This window comes from Prenolepis imparis, unplaced genomic scaffold (genome assembly GCF_030444845.1).
Source record: "Prenolepis imparis isolate NDT839.2.m4 unplaced genomic scaffold, iyPreImpa1.0 SCAF_9, whole genome shotgun sequence".
Lineage (NCBI taxonomy): Eukaryota > Metazoa > Arthropoda > Insecta > Hymenoptera > Formicidae > Prenolepis > Prenolepis imparis.
The window spans coordinates 11256410-11274069 of record NW_028141167.1 but is presented as its reverse complement, the minus strand read 5'-3'; the positions used below and the strand labels follow the sequence as shown (position 1 = coordinate 11274069).

General features: G+C 39.7%; 1 protein-coding gene and 1 long non-coding RNA gene across 3 annotated transcripts in view; one reads left to right on the top strand and one right to left on the bottom strand.

Moving 5' to 3' along the window:
* The window catches only part of Svp (COUP transcription factor 2), a 116033-nt gene that overhangs the window by 31779 nt on the left and 66594 nt on the right, over positions 1-17660 (bottom strand). The gene's annotated exons all lie outside the window — the stretch shown is intronic.
* The window catches only part of LOC145940166 (uncharacterized), a 50387-nt gene that overhangs the window by 2698 nt on the left and 30029 nt on the right, over positions 1-17660 (top strand). The window contains exon 3 of the long non-coding RNA XR_014425967.1: positions 11311-11375. This is a non-coding gene — a long non-coding RNA (uncharacterized LOC145940166). The remainder of the gene's footprint in view (positions 1-11310; positions 11376-17660) is intronic.

Below are 17660 nucleotides of genomic sequence, written 5' to 3'. Positions count from 1 at the left end.
TGCCTGTCTGTATCTACCTGCTCACCTGGCCGCTCCTCCTGCGAATCGTCCGCTTCGGCTTCGCGAAGAGGAAGAAGAGCAGAGGAGATTTTCTTCAGGCCGACCACGCGGCAAACGAACCGTGTCGCGCCGGCGAAGCGCCACCGAGACTCTTGTATCTCGCCGCCGGAAGTCGAGGAGATCGTGATCCGTGTAATAAGTGACGGAAGATGTAAGATGGAGAAGGAAAAAGTAAGAAGAAGCAACCTAATCAATCTCTTCAAGATGGATGGCATATAATTAATCTCGCGATTCTCATATAATGTGCTTCTCTTGTGTCATGTGTATAATTTTCGAGAGATCTTGGGTTATTAAGGTCTTTATATTATTCTATATATTACATGGTAATTCGATTAATTATTTTAACATTAATTCTTTGTTTCTCGACACGTATTATTGTCAGAATTAATTTTCTACAGGGAGAGAATCCAAACTTTCTTCTAATACTATCTACTTTAAGGATGACATAACTGTCTTAAAGTGTAGAATTAATATATTTAACTATATAATAATTTATTTTTTAAACAAAACAGAACAATAATTGAAATATTAATCTAGCAATAATGAGATATATGATATGATAATTCTTCGTAAAATCACAAGTATTACTTGATGCAACGACTGATGATCCTATTGATGAATTTCGAAATTTTTAGCAGGGTCGGGCAAATAGAAGCTGCGTGGTTCACGCGACGCGAAATAAACTTTTGCCGGATTCCCCGGACGAGTTACGCGATCGTTTGTATCCAGGAATCGCGACCGCGAAAATTTATATCGCGGAGTTATCCTACTATTCACGCGAAGAGAAAAACTTGAACGGACACAAAAAGCGGGAAAGGAAGCCGGAGACGATCCGAGAGAGAGAGAGAGAGAGATGCCACCCGCGCCATATTCTTCGTTCGCGTCGTTAAGCAGCAAAAAATAATAAATCACCGCGATTTTTATACTCTGGGGCTCGCGGAGATAAATTTAATAACTTAACTACCACGCGCTGTTTCTCCAAGAGGGACCATTACACCAACCGCTAAGAATTACGACTCGCGTGGAAAAATGTACTTTTCGCAGGAAAATGTCTAATGGATTTTTGAATGTTATCCACGGTGAGATCCTGATTGAGAGCAGTTAACTGTTGCGCGATTATTCGAGATAATAAACTGCAAATAAGTGATCGATAAGAAACATATTTTATTTTTGCAGAGATTATAATTAAATCGTAACAAAATTTTGTCAAAGTATCGATGTCATCATCGATGATTGACAGCTCCAGAATTGCAAGCGATCAATAATCTAATTTGAATGAGAAATGAGAATATAATATAATTACATTAGAACCATCGTATCTATATATTTCAAGTTTCTCCTCTTATGCATGAAAGAAGATGGAGATTAAATTCTTAAACAATAAAAACCATGGCTTTCTCCCTGAATTATTATTTTTTCTCAGAAGATATAGATTTAGAAATTTTTTTATTCTGCAAACTATCTGCAACTAATCGAAATTACAAGTTGGGAGTGCAAGTCATTATCTGCGACGAATATTTTTTCGTTTCTTCATCTCCCGATGCGAGCCACGAAAATACTCGTTCTCACTCATCCTTTCTCGCTTCGGGCGCAACACACACGTCGAATATATATGCACAACAGTCTTGCCACCTAAATCCACGACTGGCTGGGAAGTATTCGCGAGGATATTCACGAGATTGCCTACTTACCGGTTGTGAAATATGAAATTAAATTCATTAGGCTTTTTCGCGCGCTTATAATAAATCGAACGATTGTGGCCGCGGATAGAAGGCGTAGCCAGGACTTATAACTCAGACGGGCTGAATGGAAAATGATGAGAAATGTCTCTCATTGAACGCTGGGGGGTCGCAGCCTGGACCGGCTGGCGACTCGACTCGGTGTGGGAGCCAGTTATCACACAATCTGAAACTCTTCTCGCGAAGAAAGAGAGAGAGAGATAGAGAGAGAAAAGGGGAGAAATGTCCCGGGTGTGAGTCCTCGCGCGAAGAAGCAAGAAAAATAAAAAAGAGGGAGGAAGAATCGTACCTGGCGCGAGCCATAAACACCCGCATAACGATCTCTACGACCGAACGTTTCCCTTCGAGATTCTCTCTTTCGTCCCCTCCCATCCTCCTTTCTCATCCCCGCAGAGATGCTGCATCTACATACTTTCTCGCGACATATCGTCTTTTCTCTCCTCTCGTTCTCTGCACGTGTTTTGTCTCTTCGCAATATTTTTCTTCCTCCCCTCCTCTTCCCGTCATAGCATTCATCTCGCTTTCTTACTCCTTCGTCATCCCCCTGTGTTTCTCTTTGGCGCCCGCCGGGAAATTCGCGCCCTGTATTTTTCAGTGGAGAACATGTCGCGCCCAGCTGGAGAGCTTGTATTAATATTCGACTAATTATGCTTGTCGCGCGAAAGGATTACAGGTGCACCCAGATAAGTTTCCTCCTGCGCGTGCGACTGTGAAATTTATTTGACTTGCACACGCGGCTGCATCGTTAAGAAAAAAATCCAATATCAAATAATTTCATAATTATATTTTGTCAAATTAATCAGCTAATTGATTTTTAAAAAAATTAATTATAGGGCATTGTTGAAACAGATAATATTTTTCGACACACTTGAGAAGTTTGAGAGAGAAAGGGAGAGAGAGTTCATCATTATACTCTAAATATACTCCAAAGACATTAAGACTTATTCGAATTTCCCAGAATCTCATGTGCATTCGCGCGTAAAGAAACGAGATTCCGTTTCCATCGATCACGATTCTCATCTTATTTTCATCGCGTGTGAACGGAGCCGAAACGGCGATAAAAGAAATGAAAGATGTTGTACATTTGTAGATGTTTACCGCGCCGAGAGAAGGCATTTACTCGCGAGTGTGCGCGCGCGCGCTTTCGTGTTCGCTAATTTATCCGATAGCTGCTTACGAACATAAATCACTCGCTCGGAAAGGGCACCGTGACTGATTTATGGTGGCGCACTTAAATGGAACAAAGCAACCAGTTCCCGAACACCGCGTGGTGAGTGGTTTTATTCGGCGACGAGCGCGAAAATTCCCTGTCATGACTACCGTCATGATACGTCGTCGTCATATACCTAAAAATCGCCCAAGTAATTGAGCCGTTTATTTTAAAAGTTGAGAGATTAAAGATCATTTTTAACGATCTCATCTAATTTTTATTTAGTTTGGAATCTAACATTTTGTGATATTCATGAATATACTTTCACTTCAACGGGAGATTCGTCTTTAGTACCGATTAAAATAACTTGTACAAGGAAATAACCGGTTTTCACCTTTTATATAATGCTAATAGGAACCAGCATTAAATATTTTTTATCGTGTTTTATTTCTTGTTAATATATTGCTATTTAAAGTTAGCGAAATGTTTTTTTCTTCTATTAAAAATAATCGATTTGACTATTTGATTAAAATGAAGTAATCAAATATAGTGATATATATCATATGTATGCAAGATATGTATGCAAATAAATATAAAATATGAGAAATATTAAACAGTAAATATTTTAGAATTATAGAAAATATTGTTGTTCACAATAAACAAACTAATTATTATTCTCTTCATAATTCTTTTTTATATAAATATTATACATATAAATAAATATTAATAATTAAGTTCCATGCACACACAAATTTTAAGATACTATTAAAATAAAATCTGTTTAAAGATAAATTTTTTATTGGACATATATTTCCTGTTTTTATTTTTTCATACATTTCTATAATATTGTATTAAAATTTTTTCTCTTTTAATATTTCTTTAATAAAATCTTATTTTTGTCAAAATGTATATTGATATCTAGACGTTATGCATATCTTGCAGTACCGATAGACATAGGTTTTAAACAATTTTATTTTGTGCAATCACATCTTTTATCACCAATATATCGAGTCCACGGAATTTGTATGCGTTTTCTTTTTTAAAACAAGATTTAACGCATCGAGCGAGGATGTCTAGGATGAAAGCAAGTTTAATCTGCGTGTCGTATAGGTCGCTGACACACTCGAAACGATCGACTCGTCGACGGTCGTTCCGTATCGGACCTCACCCAACCGATTCGTGCTACATTATGCTAATGCCTCGTCAATTGTGATTTTCATTCAATTTAAGCCTCATGTTGCGCGCTTGTTGAAAGATACGCAGATACCACCGGCAGTGGTTGCCATTTATCCCTTTGGCATGACTAGATTAAGCAAAATTTTCTCGTAGTATCATTAGACAATAATTTAGATAACTCGATGGAATCCATAGTAATAAATAATTTTTAACAAATTTTTGGTGCCATATATTATTTGTCTGTGTCGAGAAATATAAATTATTTATCTATACTTTTGTCAGAGTTTGAGACATGCAAATTAAAACATCTGATTTAACTATAGATAATTAAGAAATATAAAAATATTTTTCTTAATATATAAATATAAACAATCCTTTCTCTGTAATTTAGAATTTAGATTTTATTAAAAATGTAAATTTAAAAATTGCATAAAATTGTCTAATTTCAAGATTCTTAATTGACTGTTACTTCTAAAATAATTCCCAAATTAATGTCTTGTGATATTGAAACGTTTACATATATATTTTTTCCTTTTTTTGGAAAATTTTGTGTCAGAAAGTGAAACTGATTTCACAGACATTTTAATATTTTGTAGTCTATCAAAAGTTTCGTTCGCCATGCGAGACGAATGCGGATCACTGAGGTTCGACTTCGCGTTCTTCTGCGCACGGCGAGAGAGTTGTGTTATCAAGATACTACCAAGGTGGTAGTCCTGTGTGGTACCTGTATACACGAGGAACCCGCTTGCGGTTCGGACACTCACACGGTGCGCACACACTCGCGTAGTCGTGTGCATGCGAGCGCATTCATGCACAGGATAGAGTATAAACCGCAAAGGAATAGCTTATGCCTCGCTCGTGCTTTGCTACGGGCTACGTAACATTGTCCGTAAGGTAAACCGGTACCCTGTACGGACCCCGCGGAGATGAAGAAACAGATAAAGAGGGGAGAGAGAAATATATCGTGTTTCGGAAAAATTTTTCCTTAAAAAAAGATTGTCTATATAATAAATATATAGGAAATCGTAAAGAAAAATAAAACAGGTAGCACGGATAATATAATAAAAAAAACTTTGATACACAATATTGAACTTCTTTTCAGTTTTAGATTGATGTAATTTTTTTTATTCAGGTTTAATTAGAATATAAGATGATTATAATTTAATATTCGGTGATTATAATTTTTTCATCTGCGTAAGATAGGAATGGAGGTCAACCTTGGCGATATCTTTCATTATGTTCTATAATATTTTCGAAGCGATTTCTGCGTGCCGCAGGCTGAATCTATCGAAAGGTTCGACGCGTGTTGCACGTGGTTATTAGAGGCCTATTAGACGACTACCAATTGAACGCAATACGATCGGATCTGCGTTCCTATCTCGCCAATCTAGTCAGGCCCGTTTCATCGTTGTGTTCAATGGTAGTTTTCTGTAGTCTTGGAAAGTTTATTATGGAGCCGACAGTGGAATCGGCAAGAAAGAGAAAAATAAGCTACACATTGAAGCTCTTATTGCAGAATTATTTAAAATCTCCTTTTCACGCGATACTTTTAAAAAAATTATATTTAGTATTTAATTTATAACTTTAAAAAGAAAACTTATTTTAACATTCAGTACATATATTTTAATTTTTTATTCCGTATTGTGATTGATGGTATAGAGACAAAATTAATTTTTCAGATACATATTTGCGAAAGAGATCACATCTCATTTTCGTTTTAACTTGATTATTTTCTGTTATTTATATCGTGCAATCTAAATTCGTGCGAAAAAATTCATTGCGTAAAAAGCGAGGGATATAAGCGTGATTAATAGTCGACACTTTTGTCGAAATTGTTTCAATTAATCCCAAAAGATCAATCGCGAAAATATTAATAAACTGTTTCCTTTTTCACTTTTCGAAAAATTCAAATTTCACATGAATCCCTCAATAAAACTGCATTGTTTCACGCTAAAGCAGAATTTTTCCATTTAAAAACAGAGAGAGAAAACGCGTCATCGATATAGTAGGCTTTATTATAAATTTCGAATTTCGATCGAGGAAGAAAAGCGGAAGAGAGCGCGAGAGAGCGAACGAAAAAGAGAGAGATATCACGATAGACCCAGCGAGGATTTACGGCCGTCCTCTCTCGCGTCCGAGTGTCGTTAAACGAGTGTCGCGCTGAATGGAGTAAATGGGCTGTGATTTGTATATCGGCAGACTGGTGATGCACCGCGTCGCGGCATCACCAGCCATTCTTCTCTCTCTTCTCTTCCGATTCCCCGGGACGCGGAAGAATGGCCCGTGTTTTGGGCGCATCCCTCTGTCCCCGGTGGGCCCGCGCAGCACCCGTCCTCGTCGTAGCGTGAACAAGATAACGACCGCACGAGTGTTTAGTCAAACACGTGCCCGAATCTTCCTCCTTCCTCCACGCCGTCGGCGTCTCTCACCGGACCTTTAAGAGAGAGACCGGACCGCGGCCACTTCATGGGCGTGTTGAGCCAGCGCCAGCTGCAACCACTCGGGCCCGTCCGTCTTTCGGGGATCCCGATTCCTCGTTCTTGCGAGATCCTTCGACCGAGATAAACGATCGATGCTTTCGCGCAATGTGTCGACCACGTGGTAGTTCTCCTTGACGTTTTTGATGGACGTCGCTCGACCAATGTTGGAGTAGCTTCTTTCAATAGCTTTCGGCTTTCAATTTCTCTTATAAAAGAGTCCAGTTATATAATTTCATTCTTTATTATATTGTAATAAATATAATAAATTTTCTTGTTGATATTTCAATTTTTGTTTTTCATGCTCGTCATTTGCTCCAATATAATTTTGAGAAATTATTTGTTCTTTTTACGAAGATTTTACTTTAAAAAATTTAATATAATATTAAAATTATTTTATATATAATTGTGCAAATGTATTTAATTAATTTACTTGCTGTGTAAAACTACATTTCCTATAATGTTCAATTTTATTTTAACTGCTGAGGATTAGCTTCATACACGATTACTAGCTTAATTCCTTACCATGACATGTTTAATTTCCACTAATTAATTTCTGTTATAAGCACAAGTTACTTTTAAGTTGCTCAAAGACATCGTGATTAGAAATGAATGCGACAGCGGCATATTTTATTGTATATAGCTGCGTGACGTTAAAATCACGGATAGCATGAGAGAGTCGTATAAAAGACGACGAATAAATGGGACGCGTATTTATATGTTGACGCCGATTCCGTAACGATTCTCCCCCGGGATTATCTCTCTTCTCTCGTGTGGCATCCCGTAAAACACGCTCCTCATCGTAATATGCGTGTCGAATCGAGCGGCCCTTTTTAAAAAATCGTTAAGATCGCATGTAACGCCGCGATTCGTCAAGCGTTTCGCCGAGTATTCCTGCTCTGCTCGGAGCAGCTGACGTATAGCTTCCGTCTTCTTCCGCAACAGCAACAAATTTCGGTACGCGTTTCCGCTATTCTTAGATAAAGATCGCCAAGGAGACCTCCTCGAGTCGAATATATATGGTTTGTTGTCGATTGTGTGTACACTCGTCGGTTGATTAGGCTCATTGTGGCCGATCTGGGCGTGCATTCGCCAATATTTCGTATAGGAGACGAGAAACTCGTGCCGTCGAGGTCTCAGAGCCGTTGGGGCCCGGTGGTCCCGCTTCCTGAATGAGCCGGGTCTTAAAACGACGGCCGAGAAAAGGAGGAGACCGGGGTCTTAGGATCTCTCTCCCTTTTAATTCACTCTCTTCTCTCTGTTCCCTCCGTCTCTGTTTCGTTTCTTGGATCTTTTCGCGCGTAACCTAAGGGGGGAAGGAATCCTGCTTCTTCCCCCCGTACACCCTCCTGAAAAGAACTGAAAAGCGCCCTGGCAGGAGCCATTGTGACGCGAATGGGCATTCGAGAGAAGGGCAAACACGCTTAACCTCCCGGCTCATTGTCGCGCCGGATTATCCGATTTGCCGAATGCCGCTACACAGAGAGAGAGAGAGAGAGAAAAAGAGAGAATTGCTTGTGATGGGAAGAGAAGAAGAAAAGGAGAAAGAGAGAAGCCGTGGTCGTAATATCGCGTAATCCTATCCGACTGCTTAGCGAACGCATATAAGCGCGTGCTTCGCAGCACGAGATTGCACCGACTGCAGTTTCTTTCACTCTCTCTCCACGTCCTCGTCCATCTTTCTCTCCCTCGTTTGCTTTTAGTCGCCGTTCCATTAACCCTAGCAATACCGAGGCACTTTCCGCGGATGAGCGGTTGCGTGGAATATAATGAGATTAAATTATATTTTCCTCATTCGTCGAGAGAAATAAAAGGGGGCTTAGTACTTAAGGGCGAAAGTACTCGGACTCACTACCTGCTTTAGTGCTTTTACGGTTTTAAATTTTATGTCATGAAGTAATTATATATGCGCAATGACTTGCGTCTATGTGTAAAAATGTTTACGAGCTTGCATTATTATTTTAGCATCGAAGCTTAGTAATTGCAATTTGCATTGGAAATTATCTCGTAATTTTTCCTTCAAATTTTTCTTAACTTTGATTTATATTAAAACTCACCGCGTGATTATCTTTGATCACTTCAATTAATAATATATACCTATATTATTTTTAATATGTATATACATAAATATTATTTTTAAGATGCAGAATTTTTTCATTTCTGAAGATATATGTACTTCCAGAAATAAAAATAAATTTCTGATTACAAAAATTCTAAATGTTGAAAAATAATACTCAACTCTCTAGTGGATAAAATTATTAATATATTTTTTGTTAAATCCTACGAAAATTAGATTTAAAAAAATTTAAATGATCGCGTAAGAGACGGCCGGCTGGTCGCGACGATGCAACGACGACGTTGCACGCGGCCGTTGCATTCGACGAGAGAAGTCGCCGGGGATCGCTCTTCATCGGGGCGGACATGCAACACCGGCGTTATTGGATTACGATGGCATTGTCGTCGGCCAGCTGCGCGTCTCGACGCGCCACGGAAAATGCTCGCCGTATATGAAAATAATATTTCCTTCTGCGGAGAGCCCCGCGCTATGATCGATATTTATTCAAGCGGCCTGTCCAGGTATATATTGTACGTATTGTGAAAAAGTGTGCGCATCAGAGTCATTGTCCTCCATCGAAAATCTCGGAGACGACCGGCCGCTATTTGCGTCACGTCACGATGCAGAATGACGAATCTTGACGATCGCGAAAAAGCCATTGATTCTTTGAATTCTCCTTTGCAGCAGAATTCCGAGAAACGATTACAAATGTCAACGCGATGAAAATCAAATTTCAATCGTATTATTCCTTGTGTAATTTTGAAGATTTTCAGCTACGAAGATATGTATTAATGTTGCGAAATGGATAATTAGATTTTTGCCAAGATTGACTTTAAATTGGAACACGCTCGAAAGTTTTGATATAATTCAGTTATATATTCGGTAGAGTGTATTTCGGCAAAAAGAGGTAGAAGTTTCACTCGTCGTGATTATGATAATGCCCGAGCACCGCCATTTGGCATCTTACAATATTCCCGCTCAAAGAACATCTTTTGAGCCGGCATCGGGGCACAATGGGTCCCGAGAATGCGGCGAGTCGAGTTTTAAACTTCATTCCGAATCGAACAAACGCCACTCCGGCGGACTCTTCTTCCCCGTAACTTTCTGATTTGTGGAGCGAAAGGGGTAGTCCCGGATAAGTGAGAAGTTTTATCGAGCGCTCCTTACTTCCGTCGTCGACGATAACGGCAACGAAAGAAAGGGGGTTTGAGACCTAACGATCGCATTATGCGCGGAAAAATTATATTGTTAGCGAGTTAGCGGGAAGAAAAATCCATTTCGCGACCACTCTGGGGTGGTGGTCCTTTTTTCTCTCAAGAATAAAAGTTTGTAGTATTTAGTAGATATTTCTCGTACAAAATTCGATAACAAGTTCTCTTCTATTAATAGAGACAGCATGACAGCGAAATATCGTATTTATACATACTTGGTATTAATTAAAAATTAAAGGATAATATTAAAAACGGTCTTTCAGCTTCATTAGCATTAAGTATCTCTTAAATTTATTTTGCGAGTATTATACATTAGTAATTATATTCGACATTGAGATATGACTTGATGTTATGCAATTATAATGAAATAGGAAAAGAAATCAATTTGTAAATTCAGGACTTGGCGAACTTGCCTGGCCGAATGGTAACTCACGTTTTGCCAACAGCGACTTTGCGTCGAACGCATCAATCTTTCGAGATTATTAACGCGTCGTCGCGGTACCGTTCATCTATGTTGCGTTGCGTGTGCCACGACACGAGCCCGAGCTGAGAAAACGCGAAGGTGTCACGGTAGGAAACACGCGGAAGACACGACGAGTGATCCGCCGCGCGGCGGGGATCGCCGCGGATCGTGATCGATGGACCCTGAAGAGCGAACGAGCCAATGTAAATGTCTCACCTGACGTTCAATCGCCCATTTTCTTCTTTCCCTCGCATGAACACTCGCTCGCATGCGGAAGCAACGCGCCGCGTATGCTTGTACATATGTGTTGCTGACCGCGCAATGATCCGGCCCTTTCAAAATGGCTTTATCAAGCGGTCAACTCGAGCACGAAAACTTTTTATCGCGTGTGCGCGCCTTTTTGCTAGTTCGTCATATAATCGTCTCGAGGTATCTCCCGTAGTACATTGATCTCGCGATGATGGATCATCAAGATGAATCGCGCTAGTAATAAATAAGATAGATCAGCGATCCCCAATCGTGAAGATATTTATCGGTTAATCTATGCTCGACGATGCAACAATTGTGTTTAAAAAAAAAAAGAAAAATTATTGACAAAGAAATTTATTGTCTCTTACATCTACAGATATAAGATTTAATTTATTCGATGAGAAGAAAATAAATAAAAATTTCTTAACTTCTTACAGCAGTCGTAGAAAATATACGGTAACTTTCTATATCTAAATTAATTTATAAATGAGACTAACTTCAAAATTAAAATAGCAGAGAAAAGTTATTATTGTTCGATGTTTTTTAAAATTAATAAATAAAAGTGCAACTCCTATGTATTAAGTCCTATTTTGTCGTAAGCGACTGAATTAGTTTATTAATAATTGTTTCTATGCTGTACTAATTTTTGTTAATTAAATGTCAGTGAATTATCCATTGTATTCTCTTCTCTCTCACTTTCTTAATTAAAAGATACTTTTTTTGTTACAGATACTCACTTTTCAATTGACAGCTACGTGTAATTGGAAGGGAATACAAGTATATCTCGAAAACTGGTGAGTTGATTAATTTACTAACGATTTTTAGAAATGATAGAGAATAACAGACAACCTATAAGCAAGGATCATGCTCGAGCACACACATCATAGATAGATTTATTTTGACAAAAATATTAGATTGGCCATCATCCGATTGCGTGGAGATTCACAAATCATTTTTCTCGGGTACTCGGGGAAAATGGCGATTCTTAGATCGCCGAGCGACACACCCCGTCGAGAAGTTAACGACGCCGTGGTCCGGATCGGTCGATTAATTTACCTCGTCAAGAACTCTCTCGCCGTGGCCTCCCCTCTCAACCCTCGATCTTTCTACCAAGCTTTGCCTCGCACGAGCGCCGGTTTTTTGAAGCCGGGCAACGCGGAAACGCCGCGAATGAAATAAGAGCCGTTGCGCCAGCCGTGCCTGGAAAGCTAATAATTGCCCAACGCGTTAAGCATCGATGAGAGAAAGAGAGAGAGAGAGACTCCACCGAGACTGCACCTTAACATACCGCGTTAGATTAGGGCTGCCAACGCCGCTGCCTGGCGATTCCATTTCCGGTGATTCAGCCTTCGAGAACGTCGTTCCACAATAAAATTGTTGTAAAAGGATTACCGTTAAGGTATGCCGTTGCCATCATTACGTGATAAAACAGACTTGATGATTATTCCGAATGATCGGACGTTTGATAGAGAAGAAAATATGTTCAGACAGAGAGATAGGTATTGAATGGAGAAAAAGATTATTCACCGTCGAATTCTATCACTCCTGATGATATTTTATTGACGATTATTTCTTTTTAAGAAATTTTTGAATATATTATCACGGGAATTTCATTTAAAAACTTGTGATATTTTTTCCATCCCCCAGTAGACGAAATAAGTGCATTCGTGTTTTATGTCAAAAAATCACCTTTTTGAAATATCTCTACTATATTTTTTTTTTTTTTAATTTTAGATCACTATTATGTGATAAAAAGAACAAGTTAATGAATACGAAAATTAATTACGAGATACCGTTCGCGATCAAATTTCCAAGAAAAAATATTTCGATTCTCTCCAACATCTGGGAGGAATTTCCGCAGTTTGCGGGTCAAAATGCAGCCTGAAATGGCATCCTCCAAGCCGGAATCACGTAAAAGAAACAGCTACAGCGATGTGTGCGCTGGTACACCCTCCATCTCTCTTTTACGCACGTGCACTACGTGCAATCTGAAGAAATGCAACGGAGTGTAGAGAGAGGAAAAGAAGAGAGTATAGCGCAAAAGAGCCGAGCTAAGCGATCTCTATCCGTCTCTTTTCCCTCGCCCTCTTACCGCTCTTTACCAAGTGCATTCTCCCCTTGCATTTCGATCTCTCTCCTTCTCTCCGAACCGCCGATAGATAATTGGCGTTGCGTGCCTCAAGATAAACGGCCGTGATTGGCGAAAATAACGATTAATAATTATCCACTCGCGGGATCCGAGGCGGCCTGCCTTCTCATCTCAAGAGAGCTGGCAGAGGGAGAAGGGTAGAGAACGGAGGAAGAGAGGCGATATTCGACGTCGGGACCTCCTTTCTATCCTCCCTGTTTCCTTTCTCACTATCCCTTTTTTTTCCTATTTATCCTTATTCCGTTCTCTCCTCTCTCTCTCTCTCTCTCTCTCTCTCTCTCTCTCTCGTTCTCCAAAGTGCATCCTCCCTTTTTCTTTCCATCTCTCTCTTTCTGCTCGGTTCCCGATACGCGCGAAGTTCTCTCGAAAACGGTTTTATGTTAGCCGTCGAGCCGCGTGCATCGTGAAATCAGATTATCCCCGCGAAACTATGAAAGCTCGAGGGATTTTTGCGCGCGCCCGAGACGTTATTAGAATCGCGTTAGCACAGAGGATGTTATCTCTCGCTTTCGTGAAACTAACGAACTGGTGGCGTCGGTTAATATATATTTTTGCGCGCGTCTCATGTAGCCTCGATAATTGCGATCGCGGGACAGGTCGTCGGCGGAGAGAAGAGCAACAAGAAGTCACCGATTTCCTTCGAGTAATAAGTCGCGTGAAACCTTAATCGACGATTAGCAAGAGCGGATAACGGAACATCACCGCCTGTCCAAAGCCATATATATTTATTAATGAATTAAGCAATTTATATTTTTCAATAGAATGATATTTTGGGGCGCGTGAATCCCTATTAATTGTTATATTGTTAATCCTCAGAGAATACAGCCCTCGTAATTAAACGATCAATCGTTATAATTATTTAATCCGTATTAAACTTTTCAAATTGCACACAATTACGATAATTCGAACGAGAGAAAGATGGAGCGTTCGATTATATTAAAAAAAAATTTAGTCTTCCGTTTAATAAAAAAAAATAAATAAAAATAAAATAAAAATTAAACAAAAATGGGAAAGCAAATTACGAGGAAAAACGGGAGATTTCGACGGAGGTCGCACGCGTGCGACCCGATTATATACGCACGACGATGTAGATAGGTAGGTGAACGAGGGCCCGCGGCTCCGAGGGCCCCTTCGAGATTAACTCGAGTGATCCTTTCACGCCAAGCAGCGTCGATCAACGAGTGCGTGATACGCGTCGGTCGGTGACAAGCGCGCGTGCCACGCATTACGATTAAACTGTCATTCGCGCTTTGGTTGCCGCTGTGGACGCCCACGCGCCGCCAGAAAGAGAGAGGAAGAGAGAGATGCACGGAGACATGCATCAGGAACAAGCGAAAGTTGGAGAGAAGATCTCTCTACCAGCGAGAGGAATTAGAAATCCTATGAATTATTTATCATTGTCTCGCGAGGAATGTATCGCGCGATGTTCTTCTCTTCCCGATTTTAATGAGTCTCTTTGGCGAATCTGCGAAGCGAACGAGTGATTTTCGTCACGTGCTTTTTTTTTCTTTCTTCCTTTTATACTCTTACCGACTTTTTGAAAGATTCTATTGTATTTTATATACTTTGGAATTTTGTTATATATTACACGTAATAATAAACTTTTATTTAATCGTATATTAATTCGATAAGCTGTTATGAAATATAGGAAAATGTACTCTCTTATCGAAAGAGGTATTATTTCACCTGCCAAAATTTTTGTGTATCGATGAAAACAGGAAAGAGACGCTGTTTTTGTTTGCTTTACAGATCTATTGAATTTTATCGAACCATATAGCATTGTCACTGCCGGTTGCTGTCAAACTTGCAAAAACGAGAGAGAATCACGCAAACCAAATTGGAGCATCTATGCGTATATATAGAGTTTTATATAAAATATATATAAAATTTTACATGTAATAAATATATATAAAATGCTTTTGCAGAAGAAATGATTTTTCTTCTATGAGGTGAGTTGAAGAGAACAGTTTCCGTTTTTTCGTTCGCTCCACAGATTTACCACCATGAGTATATATAATCTCATCGAAATCTGAGTGGAACGCATTGTGAGCATTCTTCGCGGGACGCATTTACATAAAATTTACATATAGAGGAAGAACCGGCGGTCGCAAGTAAATACGACATAAAAACGCATTCGTAAGCTCCGTCGCTCGGGGATGATAGTCGGCGGCGATACGTGCACTCTCGTACTATAGCGAGAGGTGAAATCTTTCCCGACCAGTTTATCGAACTGCCTGGGAAAAGGAGGCTGGCGCGAACCAGCGATCAGCAGCAACCTGTATCGCGCATACACACGCACGTATGCACACGCAGATCGGGCGCGCGTAGTTATGGAATCGCGTGTATGCACGGAACACGTTGCGCTAAGTTAAATACGATGTTCTTGATAGATCGGCCGGTCGCGCTCGGATTCCGAGAGCAACGGACTCTGAACTCGCTCGGCTCCGCGCTCGGCCGATTGCAACATCGACACCTGCGAAGGTGCCAATGATTGTCGACACTGGCTTTTAAATATCGGACGGCGAAAGAGGCGATTGTGTGTCGCAAGCCACGTTTGTCGAATCGTTGAGATCAAAGGCAATAATTTCGATGAGTTTCATTCTCGCTGCTATCGTAAAAACATGTATTTCTTACACTAATCGCGTTTCCGTTGACGTCTAGAGATTCTTTTCGTATATATTTTACATCGAGATATAAACTTGGAGAAATATCGATATGCTAGAATAATTTGCGAAAAAAATTGAGAGCACTATATAGAGAGACAGAGAGAAAGACGGTCGCGTCGGACACACTTTGACACGATTTCGTAATCGGTTATCGGGAAATGTTATATACTATGGCAATTAATAGAATACGTAATGCATTGATACGAGAATCTATAAATTAGACTTGTCGACGTTAGCTATGCTCGACTCTCGGCATCGGGGTTCGACAGTTGCACATTTTAGAACCGGTTTCGATCAGTTAACGCTGCATATGATTAAATAATATTTTTTTTCACGAGAGAGATGTAGTTTACAACTAATGGTTTATAAAAGAGACTGGATCGCCAACCAGTTACCAATTGACATCAATCACTATAATCTTACACGTAAAATAGTTAATCGTTTCAAACTTGAAACTAATATGCATAATCACATAAATCATAATCAGTTTCTCTACTTTTTTAAAATTTATAGTTTCTTAAACCAATTTATAAACCCGTTACATAAATTCTTGGGTGTTCTCATAATTAAAATATTTTCTCAATTTCTTAAGATTAAAAATAAATTAGATTCAGCTGCCAATAATTAACCGTCATAAATATATTGTGTACTTTACAAATAGTATTCTCCGTGAAAAAATCTTTACATCCGAAAAATAAAAGTTGTAAATTTTTCGCACGCTTGTAAATTGAAGAAATAAATATTTTACATCCGATGCATATACATATATATATAGCGTTCGACAATTTCAGCGTGCAATGTATCTTTCTTGCAGTATCTCTAGTTACCGCGACAGTCGGACACGTTAACAAGTTCGACGGGATGGAGCGCAACCAACGTGCATTGTGCAAAATTCAAACCCGTCGCGGAATCGCGAGAGAGCGAAGCAAAAAGCGAAGTCCACGGAGCGGCAAAAAGCGCGCCATCCCTGCATAATTGAAGCGCGTGACGGGCGATATGATTTGATAAGTTGTGTCAACTGCTCGTTAGTTAATTGTCAGAGCTACTCGTCCCGCGAGCTCTCGTCTCGGTCTCTCTCTTTCTATATATATATATATATATAGTATATATACTATATGCAGATACACAACGAAATCACCCTCTCTTACTCTCCGCCAGACGTCCCGCGTGACGCTGATGGTCGCTCGCCACCATCGCATGGCACCGCACTGTGCTCGCCCATGGCGATATAGCCGGTGTCCAATGAATGCCCTTCATTTCCATACTTCACCCGGCGGTCAGCGAGAACGGCTAACCAGATTATTTAACCCTCGTTCGAGCTATCTCCTACGCCTCGCTCGCGTTTTGTTCCGTTTCGTCTCCGCGGCACCCCTGATCACCCTCTCTCGTTTTGACTCTTCCCGACTGGATGCGTTAATCTCCGAAAAATTGAGGGCACGTCTCGCTTCGCGAAAGAAATCCGCCACAAAATGTTGGAATCGTCGGTTGTGAAAAATGCGGCGCGGATAAATCGTTTCGTTTTAGAGCGATTATTATTTTATTTCGACCAGAAAAACTTAGAGCTGCATATCGCTACTATTTGCTGAATATAAATAAAACATAACGAGTACAATTTCTTTCTTTTAAATAACGTTAAAGTAAAATGAAACTAATAAATAAATTAACTTTGACGGTGCAAATGTCACTATGATAATTTTGTCTGCTAGAAAATTATATATCGCGGTTAAATTTATAAATTGGTAATATTTCATTTCACTATTGTTGGTTGGTACTGTGATAATTTCGTCTGCTATAAATTAATAATATTTTATTTATATTACAGCACATGATGCATTGCAAATTTACGAATGCCAAATTTAATAGTTCAATAATTCTCGACCATTATCTTACAACAGCTGACTATAAATGGAGAGATAATTTCTAATACAGAATGCCGCGTAACATATGTTACATTACCACTTTCCATGTTGATAACGCTGTAGTAAAAGAAATTAGAATGTACTCGAATGTGTACGCATTCTCGAGTGAAAGAATAGAACAGAGAAGAGGAGGAGAGTGAATATGCAAAACTGCGTGCGGTTCATCGTCCGCGTTAAATTTTTCAACGCTCTCGGATCGCATGCCTAGCGTATTTGGGATCGATTCCTGATTTATCACGCGGCTATTATGCGCATTGCCGCATCTGGTATTCTTGCATCGTGCTCTCGACCGACCGATTACGAGGAACGAGGAATTTCTGTCCCGATCGACGGCCGCCGCGTTAT